The following is a 24,386-nucleotide window of genomic DNA, read 5'->3' as shown; positions in this document are numbered from 1 at the left end:
ATTACATTTTCTCTCTTTATCAATTACAGTTCTATTTTTTTTTCACTTTATTTAGTGGTTCTCCTAGAGTTTGCAAAATCCATTTAAAACTAATCCAAGTATACTTTTAAATAATACTATACCATTTCAAAGGTAGTTTAGGCACATTGTAACAATAGCTGTGCTGTGCTTAGTCGCTCAGTCATGTCCGATTCTTTGTGACCCCATGGACTGTGGCACACCAGACTCCTCTGTCCATGGGGATTCTCCAGGCAAGAATACTGGAGTGGGTTGCCATGCCCTTCTCCAGAGGATCTTCCAACTTGGGGAACAGGCAGGCTACAGTCCATGGTGTTGCAAAAGAGTCAGGCATGACTTAGTGATTAAAACAACAGCAAGGAATACAGTAAGGTATAGTGTATACATAATTAAGTACATTGTTGCTATTATTATTTTGAACATGCTGTTTGAGCAGTTAAGAGTAAGAAAAATAGAAGTATTCCTTTATGTTCACTTTGTCCTTCTTCAGTGCTCTTTTCTTATGTAGATCCAGATTTCTGACCTAAATTATTTTATTTCTCTCTAAGAAAACTGATTTTGACTTTTCATGCGAGGCAGCACATTAAATATTTCTCTTAGCACATTAAATATTCCACTTCCCACTCTTCTTGCTTGCATGGTTTCTGGGAAGTAAGATGTAGCTGTTATCTTTATTTCTCTGTAGGTCAGGTGTTCTTTTCCTATGGCTTCTTTTAGAGTTTTTATATTTGGTTTCATGTAGTTTGAAAATAACATACCTAGGTGTACTTTTGACATTTATTCTTCTCCGTGTTCTCTGATCTTCCTTGATCTGTGATTTGGTATTGGGCATTAATTTGGATGAAATTCTCAGTCATTATCGTTTCAAATATTTCTTCCATACCTTTCTCTCTTTCTTCTTCCTCTAGTCTTCCCGGTATTCCCATTATCCATTTTGGAGTTTATTCACAGTCCTTGCATATTCTGTTCCATTATTTTTCTGTTATTTTTGGTTTCTGTTCTCTCTGCTTTTCAGTTTTGGACGTATCTATTGACAAATCCTCAAAGATTCTTTCCTCAGCTGTGACATGTTTATAAATGAGTCTACTAAAGGCAGTCTTCATTTCTGTTAAAGTTTTTCTGTTCTTTAGCATTTCTTTTTGTTTCGTCTGTAGGATTTCCATCTTCCTGCTTACATTGTGCATCTGTTCTTACATGCTGTCTACTTTGTCAATTAAAACTCTTATTATATGAATCAGAGTTGTTTACATTTTCAATCTGATAATTCCAACATCCCTGCTGTATCTGGTACTGATACTTGCTCTGTTTGTTCAAATTGTGTTGTTTTCCCTTTTAATGCACCTTGTAATATTTCCTGATAGCCAGACATGAGGTACTGGGTAAAAGGAATTGCTGTAAATAGGCCTTTATTAATGTAGTCAGTCTTTCAGTGAGTCTGAACCTCCGGACTGGGATCATCACATGTGTTTTACTTTCCCTCCCCTCTTAGTTGGAGCAAGATGACTAGAGAGGGCTGGAGTTATTCCCTCCTTCCACAAGGTGATAGTGGACAGGAACTGAGTTTTCCCCTTCTCTCACATGAAAGGTTAAAACTGACTGGAGTTGGGCATTTCTATTCCCCCAAGTCAGGTAGGTTGTGATAATACTTTAGCAGGTTAGGTTCTGGTTGACTAGTTTCTCCTGAGGGTAGCCCTTGTTAAGAATGACAGAGTGCTCTGGTGTAGCTGAAAATGTTTTCTTTTTTCTCCCACTGCTAGAATCATGAGGGGATTTTCCCCCTGATATTTATTATGAGGACTTAATGGAGCTCCAGGAGGTAAAATCCACATAAATGTGGAAACACACCCCAAGCCTTCCCTCAGCCCTTACTTGGTCACCTGGTGTTTTTAACTCAGAATGGGCCACACTGGACCTTCAGATGTTTGTCAATTACAGTTGAGGTTTTCCTACCCTGACACTGGTTGCCAAGGCAATTTCCACTCTTGACTCTGCTCTGGTAAACCGTGACTCCCTATATTCGCCTGTCTGTCTCTCTAATCTTGAGGGCAATAGTTTGTCCTTTGCCCTCACCTTTCTTATGGATCCAAGAAGAGTTGCTGACTTCTGTCTCTTTAGCTTTCTACCTGTTAGGAGGGAGTGGGGACTTCTAAGACCCTTACAAGCTGACTCAGAATCCAGAAATCCTGATAGTTACTTTTTAAACAAGTACATTCATATTTTAAAGAAATTTATTTGAAGAAAAATATAAAGTAAACATTAGTATTGATAGTATGTGGAAATGGTCCCAAATCCAAAAATTTATCATGAATGACTAATGTCTGGAAAAATGTAGCTTTATGCAACATGTATACATAGGCACACCTCGTTTTATTTTACTTCACTTTATTGCACTTCATAGATATTATGTGTTTGTTTGTTTGTTTGTTTTCAATTGAAGGTTTGTGGCAACCCTGTCTTGAACAAGTCTATTGGTGCCATTTTTCCAACATTCGCTTATTTTGTGCCTCCATGTCACATTTTGGGGCAATTTTTGCAATATTTCAGACTTTTTTTACTTATATTTGTTACAGTGATCTGTAATCAGTAATCTTTAATGTTTCTGTTGCAAAAAGATTATGACCTGTGAAGGTTCAAAAGATGGTTAGCATGTTTTAGCAATAAAGTATTTTTAAATTAAGGTATGTACATTGTGGTATTAGACATAATGCTACCATGTATTTACTAGACTACAGTATAGTATAAACATAACTTTTCACTGGAAACCAAAAAACTTGTGTGTCTTTATTGTGATGGTATTCAGATATTCACTTTATTGAGGTTGTCTGGAACTAAACTTGCAGTATCTCAGAGGTATTAGATTCCTTTCTAACTGCTCCGCTACTCTGCCTCTGGACCAGCATCCCAATCCAGCTCATGGGGAGAATGTTTAACTGATAGAGACTGACTCTGCCTTGGGTGCCAATTTCCTGTGCTTCCTAAAGAACAACTAGAGGAGAGTGAATAATGGAGGCTGCTCCAGGGATCAGTATTGTGCTAATGAGCACGTGAAACGCTTTAGGCAGCTGATACACTTCACAGGCTAGAAGCAGAGAGCAGTGTCTTTTGAGGATCCAGAAATAAGGAAGGCAGGCTTTTAAGTAAAGCATTCCTGAGGATTTTTCTCAGAACTGCTCATCCCCCTGTGACACATACATTGTAGTAGATGCTGGAAGCCCTGTTTGTATTATGTGAACTCTTCTCCTTGGCTGGTTTTTTGTTTTTTGTTTTTTCCTCTGTAGCAGAAGTTGAAAAGCAACTCAAGCTGAGCCCAATTTAAAAATTTATCCCATGGAAATTTAGAATTAAAACAAGAAATAGTATTCAGTTCCCATCATCTCCTGACTTAGAAGGACATATAAACTAAGGAGCTATATTATGACCAATTTATTCCATCTGCAGCCCTTGAGGTCATAAAGAGTTGGACACGAATGAGCGATTAACACTTCACTTAAATAACAACCATGTCATTACATCGCATGATGTTAAGGGTGAGGAATTGGGGCAGAGCTTGGATGGGTCTCCCACTTCTTGTCATTGTCCAAAGTTACTAACTGATATTCAGCTGGCAGACAGACTGGTCTAGAGGGCCCATGGCATCTCCATGTACATGCTTAGTGCCATGGTAAGGTTGGCGGGAAGCCTGGACTCAGCTGGAAATGTCTTCCTGTGACTGCTTTAGCATGGCAGTCTCCGATTATTCAGAGTTGTTTCAGAGATCTCAGGATTTCTCTAGAAAGTGTTCCAAGAGAGGAAGTGGAACCCACTAATCTCTCAAGGTCCCAGACTAAAAACTGGCATTGCATTCTCTTCTGTCCCAATTTTATTAGTCAGGCAATTTAGTAAGTCCAGTTTAGATTCAAGGGGGAGGAAAATGAGACTTGACCTCTTAATGAAAATATTATTAAATTAAGTCATATGGACCCTGCTTGGGCCCTAGACCTGCCTAGGCTTTCTGAGTGGCAGGGAGGGTTCTTTTTTACGTTAGTTTTGAGTAGGCAAATAACAAAACTGAAGCTGACATGGATACAACACTAGCTTTATTCAGAGGCCAAACAATAGAGTAGCAGAACTAAGTTTACAGATCAGTTTCTGGCCCTACTGGTGAGAGGGATTTACTTTTAAAGAGTAAAGACAAAGGGAGGAGGAGTGAGGTCAATGATGGAGAGACATATGCTTTAATCTGCCTGGGAAAGGGCAGGGGTTTTGTGGTTTGTGTGTGTGGGTTTTTTTTTTTTTTTGAGATAGTGGAGTGCTTTTTATCTTCTTTGGTCCTTAATGTCTGGTCATGGCCACTGGTAGGTATATCATGTAATATGTTCATGTTGTAAAATTAGCCTATATGAGACTCAGGTCTGGTGGAGGTCAGATTCCTAGTGATCTTGGCCTCAGCTGGTTCTACCTGGGTTTTGTTGTTGTTTGTAATTTCCTTTATTATCTTTGAACCCTTTAACTTAAAGATTCATATGAACTCCTGCTAAAGGCGGGGGTTGGTAGGTTTTGAACAGGACAGTCCTGCTAAAGATGGGAGATGGAGGGTATTAAGCAAAGGACCAGGAGCAGCTCTGGCAACAAAAAATTACAAAGGAATTTACGTCATCCTTAATTATGCATGATGGTTTGCTGCACTTGAGTTCCCTAAAGATGTTGCCTGCGTCCACAGGATATAGCCCATTTGGGGTAGGCCAGTTTGAACTACTTTTAGTTATTTGTAGTTGTCATATCAATGAATAAGTTACAAGGACAATGCTTTGTATATGGTTGGCCCTCAGGAACTTTTTAAATGTCAGAACTGAATGGAAAACTGGAGATTCAGTAGAAAATGGGTGCATAAGATTAGTCTTTGCCACAAGAAAGTCCAAGAGTCACATGTTGACTTTACAACTTTCTAGTTTAGTGACCTCAGACAAGTTACTTTGCTTCTCTAAGCTTCAGCTTCCTTGTGTGCAAAGCAGTAGGTAACACTGCCTATCTAATTCATTGATGGTAAGGAGTCGAGTAATATCAGAAACATGAAACTCTTAACACAGTGCCCAGCACATAGTAAGTACCCAATGAATGTTGCTATTAATCTTTTCATTAATTGTTGTTAAGAGTTTCAAGTCAAAGCAATACAAAAGAAAGGTTATGTACTCAAGGAGTATGTTAGCTGGAAGACAGGATATTTCTTTTAGTAGAGAAATAACATTAGAGCTAGCTAGCATCAAATTAAAATAAGAGAATGATAGAGAGTGTAAGTTCCTATAGGTTTTTAGAGAAGAAAATCTTAAACAGAAAAGACTTCAAAGCAGAGGTCAGATGTGAGGCAGACTTTAAAACAACAGTCCCCAACTTTTTTGGCATAAGTGACCAGTTTCATGGAAGACAAATTTGCCATGGACCAGGGGGCAGGGAGAGTGGTTTCAGGATGCTTCAAGCGTATTACATTTGTTGTGCACTTTATTTCTATTATTATTATATCAGTTCCACTTGAGATCAACAGGCATTTGACCCCTGAGGCTGGGGACCCCTGCTTTTAAAAAATACACTAGAATTGGGCAAAGGTAGAGATGGAAGGAAATAATTGTAGGCAGGTGGAATAGTAAGAACAAAGATAGTCCAGTAAAAAATGTGCTTTAAGTTTCCAAGAACACTGAAATCCAGCTGCAGATGTTGTGGGAGGAAAGATGTAAAGCAGCTGGATACTCGATGGAGGCAGAACCTTTAATGCCAAGTTAAAGAATTTGAGATTTATACTGGGAAGTTCCTTGGAAAGTCTGAAAATAGTGTTTAGTAACAATGTATTAATCTCCTAAGAGAATATGAAGAAAGATAAGTTTTTAAATGGAGACTAGTTTTTAAAATTTGAGCTCTGGACATAATATAAAGATGAGCAATAATGGAGTAGCTCAATGGGATCTCAGGAAGTGAATGGATGGTGGGCCCATAAAAGATTTCATATGGGTCACGTTGACAGGGCTGACAGAGCTTTTGACTGACGAGATGTGAGGAAAGTGCAGGGGTAAATGATGTCACCTGGGTATCAGTTCTGAATAAGACAAACAACGAGGGCCCCCCTGACAGAGATGTCAGACGGAGAAGGAGGCTAATTTGGAGCAAGAGGGGAGCTCAGAAGGAAAGAGAGAGAAGCCTTGGATGCAAGGACAAAGAGAAACTAAGAGGACAGAAGAAATTAAGGTGAAAGACATCGTCGTCACTTCAGCCTTCAAGGGAGAAAATATGTATTAGAGGCCATGAATCATTCAGCCTAGAAGCATGGGCACACACTTGAGTGAGAGATTTTGAAATATTGGCTCATGCGGGAGGATTTATAATCCCTAATCCCAGAGACCTTCTGTTGTGCTTTTCAGAAACTTAATCAGAAGCTAGGCATTAAACTCACAAGTCGAGGTATAAAATAAAAGCTTTCCCCACAGCCCTCTCCCCAAATTTATTCACATACAAGCACTGAGATCAGTTGCTATGAGAGGACACATAAATCCTGACACAGAAATTCTTCCATTGCAGTTATATGTTACTAGGTCCTCTCAACATTCTGTGTGTGACTGTGTGTATGTGTGTTTGTGATAAATATTCTCCAAGGGTTTCATTTCATCCTTCATAGGCAAGTGTTCCAAGACATCGTGGGTCTCAGTGTGATTACCTTAATCCAGGGGTAGTACCTCCAGACACAAGCCAGCGTATCTGGCTTTGTGTGTCCAGATATGCTTGCCTGAGAGGAAGCAGAGAGCTACTTACTTCACTCAGCATCACTTATAATCTTATCAGTTAGGCAGGAAATCATGCCATATCTACAAAGAGTTGGAAAGAATTTCCTGGAGTCCAAGCCCACAGATGCAATCTGATGGTCATTGTTTTTGACGACCACTGGTATCAGAGGTAACCATTAACATTTACTCCAAGGCTGAGATGGTTCCTAATTTGTCTTCCTGTCTCCAATTTATCTTATGCACTGTCTTAATGTCTTTGAGCTGCTATAACAAAACACGGTACCCTGGCTGTCTTACAAGCAACAGAAATGTATTGCTCTCAGTTCAGGAGGCTGAGAAGTCCAAGACTAAGACACTGGCCTGGTGGCTTCCTGGTTCTGAGCCAGCACCTTCTATCTCTGTCCTTAAATGATGAAACGTACAAGAGATCTCTAGGTAAAGGGGATATTAGTGGGCAGTCAGCTGTGTGAGAATTAAGAGCCCCCTTAGACACCTCCAAGAAAGAGAAAACACAGAACTTTCCTTATGGACTGCCTGAGCTCTCAGAAGAGGAAGCTGGCAGTCAGCGGAAACTCTTCTCTGTTCTCTCTCTATTCCTGCCTGGCTCCTGCTGAGTCTGCAGAACCCCAGGGCAGATGTACAGGTGAGCCACAGTTATTTGGAAGTAACCATGGCTTTGCATATATTTTTAGTTGTTATTCTGAAAAGGCGAAGGGTGAAGAACAGAACATATTTCATGTAACTAGTTTGATTTATAACTCATACATATTTAAACATATAGTATATGGGCTTCCATTTGTACACTTGCTCTGGTCCCACAGACATTCTGGGTAGCCTATCTGTCTTTCTCCAGCTTTATCTTCAGGCTTCTCCCCCGGTTCTATGAGCCCCACATGTCTTCTCAACAATGGCTTTTTGCAGTTGGGTCAAAGTTAGCTTCTGTGTTTGAAGTTGTGGGCACTTCCCATAAGGTTTGTCTGCATTCGAGCTAATACGTTCCTATGCCTTATTTCTCTTTCTTTTGTCCCCTAATGGTTTTGTAGGGGTGTGTGTGTGTGTGTGTGTGTGTGTTTTAAATACAAAAAATAAAAAGAAGAAAAAGCAATGCAAAATTCAATTGACAGGTTTGTACAGTCTTTTCCAATATTTCACTTTTGGCAGAACTGGTATTAGTCACATGGTTTTATATCTATCCTTTTCACTTAGAGTAATTCATTTCCCCATGACTAAAAATTCTTAGGGGCAATATTTTTAATGACAGAACCCCACTGTGTGGATATTTCATAACTTACCTGACAAATCCTTGAGTTTTTTCATTCATATAAACAATACTGAGATTCAGATTTTTTGACACAAATCTTTTTCTATATTTCTTAGTATTTGTTTAAAAATAGATTCCTAAAAGAAAGAATGTAAGTTTTTAAGTGAAAAAGTGGAAGTGTTAGTCATTCAATTGTGTCCAACTCTTTGCAACCCCAAGGACTATAATGAATTTTCCAATGTCTGCTTAGATTGAATGGTCTGGGAATACCAGACCTCCTGACCTGCCTCCTGAGAAATATGTATTCAGGTCAAGAAGCAACAGTTAGAACTGGACATGAAACAACAGACTGGGTCCAAATCAGCAAAGGAGTATGTTAAGGTTGTATATTGTCACCCTGCTTATTTAACTTATATGCAGAGTACATCATGAGAAATGCTGGGCTGGATGAAGCACAAGCTGGAACCAAGACTGCCAGGAGAAATATCAATAACCTCAGATATGCAGATGATACCACCCTAATAGCAGAAAACAAAGAAAAACTAAAGGGCCTCTTGATGGAAGTGAAAGAGGAGAGTGAAAAAGTTGGCTTAAAACTCAACATTTAGAAAACTAAGATCACAGGATCTGGTCCCATCACGTCATGGCAAATAGGTGGGGAAACAATGGAAACAGTGAGGGACTTTATTTTGGGGGGCTCCAAAATCACTGCAGATGGTGACTCAGCCATGAAATTAAAAGACGCTTGCTCCTTGGAAGAAAAGCTATGAACAACCTAGACAGCACATTAAAAAGCAGAGACATTACTTTGACAACAAAGGTCCATCTAGTCAAAGCTATGGTTTTCCCAGTAGTCATGTATGGATGTGAGATTTGGACTTTAAAGAAAGCGGAGGGCCAAAGAATTGATGCTTTGAATTGTGGTGTTGGAGAAGACTCTTGAGAGTTCCATGGACTGCAAGGAGATCCAACCAGTCCATCCTAAAGGAAATTAGTCCTGAATATTCATTGGAAGGACTGATGTTGGAGCTGAAACCCCAATATTTTGATCACCTGATGTAAAGAACTGACTCATTGGAAAAGACCCTGATGCTGGGAAACCTTGAAGACGGAAGGAGAAGGGGACAACAGAGGATGAGATGGTTGGCTGGCATCACCGATTCAGTGGAAATGAGTTTGAGTAAACTCCGGGAGTTGGTGATGGACAGGGAGGCCTGGCGTGCTGCCTCCATGGTGGCACAAAGAATCGGACATGACTGAACGACTGAACTGAACTGAACTGATATGTATTGAACAATGATGGTTGGATTATGTCTCTTCCATTATTATCAACATTACACATTTTTCTCACCAGTTCTTCTGTCCATGGAATTCTCCAGGCAAGAATACTGCAGTGGTTAGCCATTCCCTTCTCTAAGAGATCTTCTCAACCCAGGGATCAAATGTGGGTCTCCTGCATTGCAGGTAGATTTTCTACCATCTGAGCCATCAGGGAAGCCTGTAGATTTTTAAGACGACTGCTAAATATGAACAGCATACCCTCAAGTAAAGCTTGACCAGTTTGCCTTCCAGCCAGCAGAGTTTGAGAATGCCCAATCTCCACACACCTTCCCTCTCCACCTCTTTTTGATCAAATGCCCTTAAGGTCATTATTAGCTGCACATTCTAACCCCAAGCAATAGCCTTCTAACACACACAAACACACACATGCAAGCATACCATGCCACCTCACTTCATCAGGGTAAAGGAGGTGCCATGATAAGGTTTAAGAACAAAATGGATGGGACAGAGGAGATAAATAGATTGTGAATTGAAATAAAAGTGGGCTGGAATTCTCTCTTGGCCTTTCTCCCTTTTGGTCCTCTGAAAGTGATTTGGCTCCTCCTCCTTGAAGTCTAAATGACATCTTCTTTTAACTTGGAAGGCCAACAGGAAACAGATAATCCTGAAAGGAACACTTAAGTCAGACACTAATCTAGGTAAAGGATACTTCTGTGGGTCACACTTGTTTCAGGCCCGTTTAGCAGATATACACGATATAAAGAAGATGGAAACAAACCCTGAAAAGTATTATATTGACCAAAAAATTCATACAGGTTTTTTCTGTTAGGCATTCCAAAAACCCTATATGAGTATTTTTTGCTAACCCAATGTTAATAAAGAGTTCATTTCAGTTCCGTCGCTCACACATGTCCGACTCCTTGTGACCCCATGAATCGCAGCACGCCAGGCCTCCCTGTCCATCACCAATTCCCGGAGTTCACTCAGATTCACGTCTATCGAGTCAGTGATGCCATCCAGCCATTTCAACCTCTGTCGTCCCCTTCTCCTCCTGCCCCCAGTCCCTCCCACCATCAGAGTCTTTTCCAATGAGTCATTGCCTGAATTAACTTCTTTGTGGATGAGGGAGATTGGGTGTCAAGATTAGTAGGGGCTGTGCTTGACAGATAGTCATGTGTCTGGTGATATCATATCTCACCATCAAAGACCTAGCACTATTTTATTTCAGATTTGTTTCTGACAGACATTTGCTATAAAATAAATTAGTCAGATGGTTATCTGGTTAACTGGTAGAAAATGGAATGAAATGATGCCTCCCACAGAAACCTCACCAAGAACAAAGGGAAGCCAACCAAATCTGCTGATAAAGCTGGAAGCATCTCAGAGGCTGGGGTTGGAATGAACCAGGGGGTTTCCCAGAATGGTCTATTGTAGGAAAAGTCAGAGGTCAAGTATAGGTTGTATGGAAAATAGGAACAACCTGGTAAAATCAAATCTGCCTAACTTATGTGGTTAGAAATGGGAGAGAATTTCCATGTGGACGAAAACAAAGTAAGCAGCTACAGAAATGCGCAGAAGTGAAGAGAGCGTCCCCATGAAAATAACCACTGAGCTTCCCATTTTTATGGAGCATGGACAAACAGCACACCCTATAAAGCAGCACTCTCCCTCCACCCCGAGGCCCCATTTATCACTAGGAATTCCATTGTTAAAGGCAGACGATTCAAAACCCCATCTGTGCATTTTGAGAGCACCCCCATTCATCTCTCTCATACTTGCATCTCAAAATTGTCATGGCTCTGATGGGGACCCAGATTTACTTCTCATATTAAAAGAAAACTAAGCAACATGGGGTCTTTAAAAGTGAAATGGCAGTCTTTGTTTCAGAATATTTGGAATCATACTGAACTGTAGTTTACAGTGAATATGAGAAAAATTATGTATATATAAATTTTTTTTCTTTGAAAAAGAAAAACACTCTGGAAATGCATCTCCTCCCATTGTGTCTTTGGGTGAAAAGATTTCTGTGGTTTATATAAACCAGGAACAGTCTCTACTTTTTCGAGGTGTCAAGCTATCACCATCCTAGTGACTCAGATGGTAAAGAATCTGCCTGCAATGCAGGTAGAACCTGCATCGAGACACAGGTTCGATCCCTGGGTTGGGAAGATCCCCTGGAGAGGGGAAGGGCAACCACTCCAGTATTCTTGCCTGGGGAATCCCATAGACAGAGGAACCTGTCAGGCTTCAGTCCATGGGGTCACAAAGAGTCGGACATGACTGAGCGACTAACACAATCTTTTCTCTAATTCAAATTCCCTTTTCTTTTCTTCATTATCTTGGTACTACTCTTTAAAAGTCAAAACTGCTAGGAGAAAAAGCTCCAAATCATAAAACAGACCAATTGGAGGAACCTGATTATGCTGAGTTAAAATAAATTAGCCACTAGCTTTGAAGTAAGTGTTAGAAGGCACCAGGATCCCATATTTATTTGTTTTATGTTCTGAAGAAGATAGCTGGTGGGAAGGAAACAGAATTCCTTCTCTGAGGATCAGTAGATTTTCAGGCCCTGAACTCAGAAAATGTACATCCTGTTACACAAACAAACAAAAGACAAGAAAAGCATATGTATGCCTTTAGCAGCCGTGAATGTTCTAGGACAAGTTTCCAAGCTAGGGGGAAAGGACCAGTGCAAGTGGGAAAAGAAAGGCAGTTATGTTTCTTTAGTGCATATCAGATTTGGAGACCGATCTTAGAAACTGCATTTGCCTTTATTCTCCTTGACTGAAGGTAATGGGATGAAAATAGCTTCAGAATACATCATTTCTTTTCCAATTTCACATCACCACAAACCCTTTATTAAGGAGAGCTGACCTTCCACACTCTAGTGAATGTGTTTTGTTCTCTTAATTTTGCTAGCCAGTAGATAACCGATCCAGTGTCACTGGCCAAACCTGGCCTAGGACAGTGAGCATTTGATTAGCCCTGTGTTAGGTCCAACATAGAGACAACCCATTAGAGGGTAAATGACTTTTTGGAAATGTAGACTCAATAGGATTTGTGTTTCCTATCTTTGAGGGACTATTCTAAGTATAGGGAACAATGTAAAAGATGTGGGTGGTTGCTTTTTTTTTTTTTTTGGTTATTTGAGTTACTTTGAAGGATCATTAACAAAGATAATGAAAGGAAAAGAATGGGGAATTTGGATTCAGGCTGCTGCTGCTGCTAAATCACTTCAGTCGTGTTTGACTCTGTGCGACCCCATAGACGGCAGCCCACCAGGCTCCCCCGTCCCTGGGATTCTCCAGGCAAGAACACTGGAGTGGGTTGCCATTTCCTTCTCCAATGCATGGAAGTGAAAAGTGAAAGCGAAGTCGCTCAGTCGTGTACGACTCTTCGAGACCCCATGGACTGCAGCCTACCAGGCTCCTCCATCCATGGGATTTTCCAGGCAAGAGTACTGGAGTGGGTTGCCATTGCCTTGACCTAGGTAAATAGGAAAAGGAGTACATCAAGGCTGTATGTTGTCACCCTGCTGATTTAACTTATATGCAAAGTACATCATGAGAAACGCTGGACTGGAAGAAGCACAAGCTAGAATCAAGAATGCCAGGAGAAATATCAGTAACCTCAGATATGCAGATGACACCACCCTTATGGCAGAAAGTGAAGAAGAACTAAAGAACCTCTTAATGAAAGTGAAAGAGGAGAGTAAAAAAGTTGGGTTAAAGCTCAACATTCAGAAAATGAAGATCATGGCATCCGGTCCCATCACTTCATGGGAAATAGATGGGGAAACAGTGGAAACAGTGTCACACTTTATTGTGTAGGCTCCAAAATCACTGCAGATGGTGACTGCAGCCAGGAAATTAAAAGACGCTTACTCCTTGGAAGGAAAGTTATGACCAACCTAGACAGCATATTAAAAAGCAGAGACATTACTTTGCCAACAAAGGTCTGTCTAGTCAAGGCTATGTTTTTTCCAGTGGTCATGTATGGATGTGAGAGTTGGACTGTGAAGAAAGCTGAGAGCTGAAGAATTGATACTTTTGAATTGTGGTGTTGGAGAAGACTCTTGAGAGTCCCTTGGACAGCAAGGAGATCCAACCAGTCCATCCTAAAGGAGATCAGTCCTGAGTGTTCATTGGTAGCACTGATTTTGAAGCTGAAACTCCAATAATTTAGCCACCTGATATGAAGAGCTGATTCATTTGAAAAGATCCTGATGCTGGGAAAGATTGAGGGCAGGAGGAGAAGGGGACGAAAGAAGATAAGATGGTTGGATGGTATCAGCGACTCAATGGACATGGGTTTGGGTGAACTCTGGGAGTTGGTGATGGACAGGGAGGCCTGGAGTGCTGCTGTTCATGGGGTCACAAAGAGTCGGACCCGACTGGGCAACTGAACTGAACTGAACTGACACCTAGGTCAACTAGCAGTCAGTATGATCCTGGACAGTGTTTCCTGAACTTGCTCTCACACATTAGAATCACTTGGGCTTCAGTGAAAGAATCTGTTTGTTAAACAAGCACCTGAGATGATGTTGATATGAAACCAGGGTTGGGAACCTCTCACCTAAGTTCTCCATACTCAACTTTCTCTTCTAGATACTGTGGCTCAATTATCTACCCCACGTGTGAGATCTCAAGGAGACAGAGGACAAAAGACATCTATTTCATTGTCTTGCACTCAGTATATAGTGGTTATTCTTTTTGTAGGAATACTTTTGAGATGATTTCCTCCAAAAGATTTCACCTTGCTTTTAAGAGGCAACCTAATTATCACAATGAACTTCCCAAGTGGTGCTAGTGGTAAAGAAGCCTCCTGCTAATGCAGGAGAAATAAGAGATGTGGGTTTGATCCCTGGATCAGCAAGATCCCCTGGAGGAGGGCATTACAACCCACCCTAGTATTCTTGCCTGGAGAATCCCATGGACAGAGGAGCCTGGTGGGCTACAGTCCATAGGGTTGCAAAGAGTTGGACACGACTGAACTGATGTAGCACATACACAGGTACAAATTACCATAAATACCAACTATTGGTTTTTGACTACCCAAGTAATTACAGCAGTATTGCTGCTAAAGGAATCCAACACACCACAACAAACAAAACATCTCCTATCAGAGAGGCATGAGGATAAAGTCAGAGAAATGTTCTTTTACTGAAAGATGGAACTCTGAAAAATCAATAAAGCGTGGATTTGAAAAATAAGGATTACATGTTCTCTCCCCATTGCCTTTCCATCTGAACACAAATAGGGATGGGACAACCACTCTGCAGCAGGAGATCATGCTAATTTTCTGGGTCATTCTCTCAAGGTGCCCTTCAAAGGAGCAAGCATCTCTGTTCAAAGCAATTCTCTCCCATTAGCTACATCGGCTCCCCAAATGTTTGACACCTTTTAATAGCTACTTTCTGTTACCTCAAAAAGCACTGCCTGGATAGAGGAGTTTTTCCACTAGCTTTGCCCAGTGTGAGAACTGCAGCATTGGAAAAAGACTACAAACTTCTACCAGGGCAATTATTTTTTCAGAATGCATGTTCCATGATGATGTCTATATATCTGTATAGCATTTGTTTTTACTTTCAAATTCCTTCCATGGCCTGATCAATATAGCTCTCAGAATATTGGAGAGCTTGTAGGTAAAGCAAGTTTCATGGCTGTATTTTTAAAAAATGAGAAAATTGAGGCTCAGAGATATAGAAATGTTTCAGAGTGTCCCAGATGGAGCCAGAAACAGAGTCCTATTCTGTATTCTTTAGGACTCCAAGTCCAGATGGCACCGGTGGTAAAAAAAAAAAAAAAAAAAAACCCTGCCTGCCAATGAAAGAGATGTAAGAGACATACCTTCCATCTGCAGGTTGAGAAGATCCTCTGGAGGAGGGAGTGGTGACCCACTCCTGTATCCTTGCCTGGAGAATCCCATGGACAGAGGAACCTGGCTAGTTATAGTTCATGGGGTGGCAAAGAGTTGGACACGACCGAAGTGACTTAGCATGCGCCAAACCCATTGGATTTAAGCAATGTCAGCTCTTAGAACCAGGAAGTCCTACGAACAGATACCATCTTATGCACAGATGACTGTAGGAATTCAAATAATACCACCAAGTGTCAGTGGCATCAAGTCCCTTTGGTCCTCTCCATGTATATCCTGTGTGTCTGTGTGTGTGTCTATTTCTGTTTGTGTGTGTGTTGCTCCCTGTCTGTGTTTATGTGTATGATCTGTGTGATCTGTGTGTCTATGTGCCTAATATAACTATTCTGGCTTGGTTTTTGTCTTTTCCTGCCTTTTTATTTGAGTCTCTCTCTTCCCTGCCTCCTTCCCTCCCCTCCTCCTTCTCTCTCCAGTTGTTTCTCCTCATCTGCCTCTCCTCTTTCTCAGTTAGCAGCTCTGCTTGCTTCTTTTCGAATTTAATTCTCCAATCAGTTTGTTCCACATGGTAGCAGATGGTCCCTTGAAGTTTCAAGCCTCCATGTTTATGGAAACCTAGAGTGAGTGTAGTGGAGATCTCTATCTGGCAAAAGTCAAAACAAACCTCTAAAACTGACCCTGGTTGACATCCCTGGGTCCCCTGCTCTCCCATGGACTACTCTGCTTCTCTGGCTAATCTGAGTCATGTGTGGTCCTGTGCAGGGACCACAAGTCCCATCAGAATCACTTGGAGGGAGGAATAACAGTTCTTGAAAGGAAAAGCAGGACACATCACAAAAGGGAAAAGTCTGCTGAACTGGCCAAAACAACCGGTAATCTACACAGCCCTCATTTTCGTACACCAGATATTATCTCCTATTCATGGTGTTTTTAAGGATTCTTACTCCTTTTAAGTCAGGTCAAAAAAAAAATTCCATGTTACTTGAGCTGATGCCACATAACAATCACTGAGGGTAAAATCACGTGAACAGACTAAATTCCCACAGTTTCTTACAAATAAACCTCATCCATGAAGACTTTAATGAGAAAATATGTTTCCTGTGCAAAAGAGTATAATGGAAGGAATGTTTCCTTCCTTATAAGCAGCTCACACCCTCTGAGCCTCAGTTTCCCCATTTGTCAGATGCAATGACATAAGTCAGAGGGACTTCTGCAGACCCCAGAATCTACTCTGATTAGTTCAAACAGAATATAATTCTAAATAGAAGCTTCTAAATAGCTTCTATCAGCTTCTAAATAGAAGCTGATATGATTTCTGGAACCACATTGGGCTGCTGTTTAGCCAGCATCACGGGCAGTCAGGAGAAGTGTCCACTCACCGCAGGGGCTGTTGTGTGGAGGCTCCACTGCAGCGTCACCCACAACCTGGACCAAAGACAAGGGAGAGAGAGCAGAAGATTCAACCCAGCTACCCCAGAAGAGCCTCCAGCAGTGTGTATTCAGCATGAACCTGTCACCTATGTACAGAGCTCCCACTTTGCATGGTTCATTTCTCACATGCAAATCCAGAAACCATAACACAAACCTGCTCCCAGATGTGAAAGGAAGGGCAGGGATGTGCTTTATCTAAGGCATGGATTCTCTGAGCACATGTAGGATACCTGACAGTCTACAAAGCATGGACTTTGGATTCAGGCCAATCTAGGCTCAAAAATGTATGGTTTTACTTTAACCTAGTTAAATGCTCCATTTCTACCCCTTGTTAAATAGGGATCCCTGTAAGTAGAGATCAGGTATGCAAAGCACTTGGCATATAGCCCACAGCCCACACAAGGTAGCTCTTAGTGTTTTCTCTTTGAAGGTCAAAAACATTTGTGAGAATATATAAAAGACATGTGGAGCAGGAAATAGCAACCCACTCCGATATTCTTGCGTGGAGAATCCCAGGGACAGGGGAGCCTGGCAGGCTACAGTCCATAGGGTTGCAAAGAGTCAGATATGACCGAAGCAACTTAGCATATATAATAGATAAGTCTTTTTCTTCTCTCTTAAGGTCATCCCCTTGGCCTGTCCTTCTGCACACAGCTTCATTGAATACATTTCCCTGCAAACATGTGTTGCTAAAGCCTCCCCAGGTAAAATATTAGTCATTGGCAGCCTTAATTTCTAATTTTTAATACCTCCCACCCGAGACTCTCCACTGCCACCAACATGGCTGCTTAGCCACCTCCTACCACACCCAGGCTGGGCCCACACAGCAGCGGCAGCTCTGTGCTTACCCTGGCTCCAGAGTCATAAGGCACTCCAGGACAGACCGCTGGGATCTCTACTTCCTGGACACCAGGCCCGTCTCCATGGCATCATTCAGCTGAAAATAGACAAGAGGTTTATTTCAAGATCCATAGAGAAGAAACAGATAGATGGGGAGATGATTAAAATGAGGGACTGACAAGTCTTCCTGCAAATTCCAGAACCATCCACACTCCCCAACAGGCTCTCAGGCCATGGCAGCTGAAAGGTTGGCCCCTATTCCTTAATTCCAGAACCATCCACACTCCCCAACAGGCTCTCAGGCCACGGCAGCTGAAAGGTTGGCCCCTATTCCTCCTGGCTCAGAGCAGGAGGTTAGCAGTATGCTAACCTCATACTTTGAACTGGAATTGGAATTCCATTTTTGCTGTTTTCTATCCATTGCTTCCTATATCCTTTAGAAGACTGTAGGATTCTGGAGGGAAGGAGTCAAGATCTATTGTTTTTCTATATTCTCCCAGCCCCTAAGTCGAAAGCGTAGCTTTAAAAATAAACGTACAGTTGTCAATCACGGCTTCCCTGGTGGCTCCGACGGTAAAGAATCTGCCTGCGATACAGGAGACCTGGATTTGATTCCTGAGTCAGGAAGATCCTGTGCAGAAGGGAATGGCAACCCACTCCAGTCTTCTTGGCTGGAGAATTCCAGGGACAGTGGATCCTGGCGGACTACAGTCCATGGGGTCGCAGAGAGTCAGACACGACTGAATGACTAACATTTTGACTTTTTGTCAATCATCAAGCTACTACCTACGTGGTATTAGGCAAGTCACTTAACGTCCCTCCATGTTAGTATATTTGGAAGGGGGCAGTGCTGTGTAAATAAGATAATTTTTAAACATCCAGCATAATATCTGCCACAGTAAGAGAGACAACCCCTGAAAATGTGGATTCTGAATGCAGACTCTCTGGGGTTTTGTGTTGCCTCCAGCACTTATTGGTAGTTTTACGGAACTTCACTGTAGAACATTTATACATTTTTAAAATGAGTCCATAATATATAGCGTTGCTGTGAGAGTTGAGTGAGACAAGCCATAAAAAACTGCTTAGTAAAGTGTCATACACGCAGAGTAAGCTTTAACACAATTCTCCATGGTCTTCTTTCTTATCAGAAGCTAAACTCAGACAAACTGAAAGATTGCACACTATCTGAATCTTGCCAATATTTCAGAAGAATTTTTTGGCTTGCTGTTTAAATTTAGTGAACTATTTCCTTATTACCACTATTATACCACTATGGGTATCACCATACCCCACCTTCATCCTTGGAATATCATTTTCACTGGACTGTTTAAAAATAAGTGGTAGAAGTTCTTTCTGATAAATTGGTTGTTTTGGAGCTTCAGAGCTTTTAAATATAGCAGGTGAGTACATTATTCTCTAGAGACTCCATGTTCTCCCCACCTACAGAGGCTGAAACACTTCAGTGGCCAGAGCAGAGATGGTCTGTTCAGGCAACACGGCTCCCTCTGCTGGATGAGGGTGGTTTGGTCCTCTTTTGGCTCAGAGGAAGGGGCAGTGCAAATGGATGGGCTCTCCCAGCTTCCCACACTACAAATCCAGCCGCAATCATGTAGGAGAGTCTCTTCTAAACATTGCTCTGGCAGATGAATGCCACATGAGGCTCCAACCCACAATCATCAGTCCTCTTCTCGGAATTTGTATTATGCTCCATGGAATTGTTTAGATCTTGCTTGTATTCCAACTTTGTATCATTCCGTTTCGTTTCCTCAACCGCCCCTGTAATCATTCTTTGTCTACACTGGGTGTTGCACTCACAAATGACTGTTATATAAATATCCTCCTAACAGAGGACCTTACACTTCCCCTTCTCTTCCATCCTGTTTCTGTGCCTGCAAAAGAAAAACTACGGGGGCTTTTTCCAGATGAAGGCAGTGAAGCAGAGATGTTCTAAGAGAATATTTAATACAGGAAGGGTTAGTTGCTCAGTTGTGTCTGACTCTTTGCAACCCTATGGACTGTAGCCCTCCAGGCTCCTCTGTCCATGGGATTCTCCAGGCAAGAATACTGCAGTGGGTAGCCATTACCTTCTCCAGGGGATCTTCCTGACCCAGGGATGGAAGCTGGGTCTCCTGCATTGGAGGCAGATTCTTTACCCTCTGAGCCCCCAGGAAAGCAGCCACTAAGTGTCTGGTGTGATCCCTGAAGTCCACACAATTTGGTGAAGAAGACAGACAGACATGATGATGTGAGAAGACACATCCATGCCTGAGCCCCGAGGGGAAGGAGCTGCCTTATTAATGGCACAGACAAAGCTCAGGAACCTCTCAATATATCTTCATTTCGCTTGTGTGCTAAGTCACTTGAGTCGTGTCCAGCTCTTTGCAACTCTATGGACAATAGCCACTATTTTTGAAACTTTTTCTTTTTCCCTCTGTATTTCATTTAGTGTCTTTCACTTGGTGGTCACAGTCATCTACCTTCCTTCCTTCCTTGTTCACGCTTTCCTTGTTTAACTCAAAGGCTGGTAAGATGTTGCTGGGCTATGCTATATTTTGGCCAGGACAGGAGGCTTTCATTGATATTCATGGTTGGTAGGAAGAAAAAACAAGTTCAGCTTCATAGAATGTTCTTTTCTCCAACTTTGAAGACCCATCAACTCTTCTTGGTCACAGATTCATAGAACCAGATAGAAGTGGGCTGGATCTCTCAGGTAGTGAGCCTTTGATAGCACTGAAATAAGAAAGGATTTGTAGCCTGAAAGCCAAGTCCAGGAGACCGTCCCCCCCGCCGCCCCTCCCCCCCCCCCGGCCCCGACCAGTCAGCAATGCCCAGATTCACTGGAATGAGGTTATAGTGGGAGGACATGGAGAACACACACTTCTTACATTTTGAATGCTGGGTATAAAAAGAGAAACTAAATCCAACGAGTGACTGCACCTGCAACAGCAAAAAAAAAAAAAAAATTGTAGGAGAAAGTAGTAAGACAATTTCACACTTCTAATTTGGGAATGAGCCAAATTATACTCTCAATTCTGTCCCTGCTTTCTGATCTACCAAGTGGCAGGTGGGCAAACAGATTCAAAAGAGCTATTTTCTCGTCTCCCTGTAAACACAAGTAAGGGGAGTATATTTAATAGACTGAAACAATGTAAAATCTGGAAGCAATTTTGAGATCATAATTACTAGTATGCATGTTTAAGTGATGAAATCAAATAACCAGATAGTGAAAGTGGCATGCCCAGGGTCATCCATCCTTCAATGGAAGACTAAGATTCAGACTCAGAACCTTGACTTATTATCCACGGCTCTTTGAAATATACAGAATTTCTGTCCTTGGGAGAATATTTCTATTGGTTCTCATAATTAGAGGAATCTTAAATATTGCCATCAAAAAAATTGCCAATTTTGTATTATGTGTCCCCAGTATTATAGGAATCTTAAATATTGATCACCATCCAGGCATGTATTTACCTGATAACACTGTTGGAGTTAATGATATATACTAGTCACTCAGTAGTGTCGGACTCTTTGCAACCCCATAGACTGGAGCCCACCAGGCTCCCCTGTCCATGGGATTTTCCAGGCAAGAAATACTGAAGTGAGTAGCCATTCCCTTCTCCAAGGGATCTTCTCAAGCCAGGGATCGAACCCAAGCCTCCTGCATTGCAGGCGGATCTCTTACTGTCTGAGCTACCAGGGAAGCTCTAAGTGCAATGAAAGTGCATGATGCTTGACCCTGTTAAAGTCAGAGAGGCGAGGAAATAGGACTGAATGCCCAGGGTGGAAATCAGTAACACAGGAACCTCACATCCTGGCAGGGCATTGGTTGGGATCACAAGTCAGCTTCTAAAGCAAACACCACAAATAGTCGAAAATCTCCTTGCTACCTCCCTGAAATGGCACTGCATTGAAGATCCCAACACTAACTCTCAGCCTATCCAACTCAGACTGAATTTGCTGCAATTTTGAAACAGATTGCTCTTTCTTTGGTTGAGCACCAGATGAAGTGGTGAGTTGGCTTGCATTCAGGGGCAATGTTGTATGAAAAATATGTATCTTTAAACACCAAACACACAACGGCAGAGTGAAATGCTGTCTCCATGGGAAGCATGAGAGAACTTACTAACAAGGGAGGAACAGTGTGTCTGCCTGTATCTGGCTGCCTGCAGTCTTAGAGGAGCGTAAGAGGAGTAACTGGCCAGCCACTTGCCTTATTTAAACTCTTCCCTCCCTCTTTGCTTCTCCCTTTCTTTGCTGAGCTCCTGCAGTTATGTTCGACAAAATTAAATGTATGTTGGGTCTTCACTGAACTTACCTGAGAAATTTAGCCAGGTCCATTATCGTAAGTCACTGGCTCAGAATAGTGAAGCTACATATATACACACATGTATTTATTTTGGTGAATTCTCTGCCAAGCAACCTCAATGCTTCCATCTCAGCTGCGTCTATTATTGCAGCAACTGTACGGCAAAAACTTTTTTAATGTGATGTAATTGGGAATGAAGAGAGCTAGATACTAAGCTTGGTCCTACAATTAACCAGCTGAGAAATGTTTTCAGGTTTGTCTAACCTCTGAATCTCAAATTCCTTATCTTTCCAGAGAGGGATCTGAGTAGATACCCAAGGTGACTTTCAATTCTAAATTTATGTTAGAAGTTTATACAGCTGGTTACTGCAACCACTGGGACTTGAACCCAAAATAGAAGACAGGACTGCAATTAGTAATCTGATACCTCTCCCTTCCTGTTTTCCTCCTGTTTTGTTCTTTCCCTCCTTTCTCTCCCCAGCTCCTGTTTTTGTTTTTGTTTTTTGCCATGTGGTATGTAGGATCTTAGCTCCCTGACCAGGGATTGAACCCATGCCCCATGCATTGGAAGAAGCAAAGTCTTAACCACAGGACCACCAGGGAATTCCCCCATTTCCTTTCCTAGTTAATTTCTGATCCCTTACTCTTGTCACTTTCCCTTTCTTCCTCTTGCCCCCATCTCCTCCTTCATTCTTTCCTTGCATTTTTTCTCCCTTCCTTCCTTCCTCCCTTCCAGACCATAATTCCATGCCCATTATGTGTTAGAGATGACAGAAGCCCTAGGGATGCAGAGATAAATTTGAGATTAGATTCTCTGGTACATTGAGAAGTCTTTTCCCTTCACTTATCTTTAATACATCTGAGCAAGTCCAGTCTGATACTATTGTCATAGAATAATTCAGTGTGTAGTTTCTTTGGAAAATCACATCCTTTATCCAATTTGGATAGGCAAAAATACTTTTAGGTTCCAGCAGGGAGTCACACAAATCTTTCTAAATTACCGAAATGTTTCCTGAAGCTGTCTATGCTCCATTTGTTGACAAAGAAGGAAAAGGGACTAAAAGCATCTAGCAGAGTATTCATAGCCATGTGGAATCTTTCTTCCATCATACTCCATCTGCCCTCAGTGTCAGGACAGGAAGACAGTGTGGCTCACCAGAAAACACCCAGGCGTGGAGCTGGACAGACTAGTTCATGATGTAGCTCTACCACTTATGAGTAGAGCTTATGAGCTGGGTCACCCTGGTTTGTGTAACTTCACCTCTCAGAATTACTGATTCATTCATGTTGTAAAATGTAAGTGATAATATCTACCTGGCAGAACTGTTGTGAGGAATGACAGCACACAGGCCAAGAGTCCAGGAGATTGCTTCATGTGTCATAGGTGTGAAAGAGAAGGTAACTCAGCATAACTATGAGCATAACTCAAAGGAATGGAACTCACATTCACATAGCACCTGCCACGTGTCAAGGATTGTACTGTTGAACTGGGTCAGGCTACAGTGAAAAATTGATCTCAGTGTGTACCGTGGCCCAAAGAAAATAGCAGCACGTCTATCACTCATCTAACAGGGAAAGTAGAGGTTCCTGGTGGGCTGCTGGCTGTCTTCCACATGGCGATGCTGAGACCCAGGTTCCTTTTGTCTCACGGCTCAGTCTCCCTCCTCATCGCAAGTATTCAGCTGACAGAGAGAGGATACGTGTCGCTTCTGTCCTCAGTCCATTATGGAGAACTACTCACCAGGCCACATCTGGCTCTAAGTAGGACCTAGGAAATGTAGTCACTGCTGGGGAGTCAGTACCCAGATATGACTATGTCCTAGGAAGGACAGCAGAAGTTTGGTGGACAGATGTCTTTGCTATTCTTACTGCAACTGTTAAGACACTTAAGTATAAGTTGGGCATCATCACCCCACTCTTTAGTGACAAGGAAATTTCAAGTCAGTTATTAAGTGACCCCCAGGTCATTGGGATCTAAGTCCAGGCGTCATATTCCAAAGCTGGCCTTCCCCATCTCACCTTACTGCGTCCTCTAATGAAGAGCTCACAAACTTCTGAGAGGTGGATTGGGCTATGCCACACAGCATGCCCCAAAGGATGTTAATTTACGCACAGAATGTGCACACATAGCCTTCCTTTGTAAATCAGAACATCTGGCAACTCTGGATCCCCATTCTAGCAAGGCAACAATTGCCTGAAGATGGTTTCCAGCTTTTGATCCTTTAGATGGGTGTTTGGCCAAAAGTCTTCACTTTTGTCTCAGGTTCAAAGGATTTGTTAACAAAATAAGCTACTCATTATATACAAATAAATATTTATTAGAGGATTATCTAGCTTACTGTCAATATGCTAGCATGAAAAGAAAAGAGACATAGAAACAGCAGAGGATGCATCACCAAACTGGGTTTTCACCAACATCCAGACTCGAACAGTGCTGGGAAGTCCCGGGTCACAGCACATCTGGAGTCCCAATTGGGAAAAGGTCCTAGGCAGCATTTCTGCTCCATGAGTGAGACTTCGAAAACTGCAGTTTGTGGTTCCCACTTATAATCCCAGGATGTAAACTGATATCGTCTTCAATCTGTGAGCAGTTTACAACTCTGGTTTCATGTAAATGCTGTTTGTTTTA

The sequence above is a fragment of the Ovis canadensis genome, chromosome 5, assembly GCF_042477335.2.
Source record: "Ovis canadensis isolate MfBH-ARS-UI-01 breed Bighorn chromosome 5, ARS-UI_OviCan_v2, whole genome shotgun sequence".
Lineage (NCBI taxonomy): Eukaryota > Metazoa > Chordata > Mammalia > Artiodactyla > Bovidae > Ovis > Ovis canadensis.
This window is presented reverse-complemented; position numbering follows the sequence as displayed.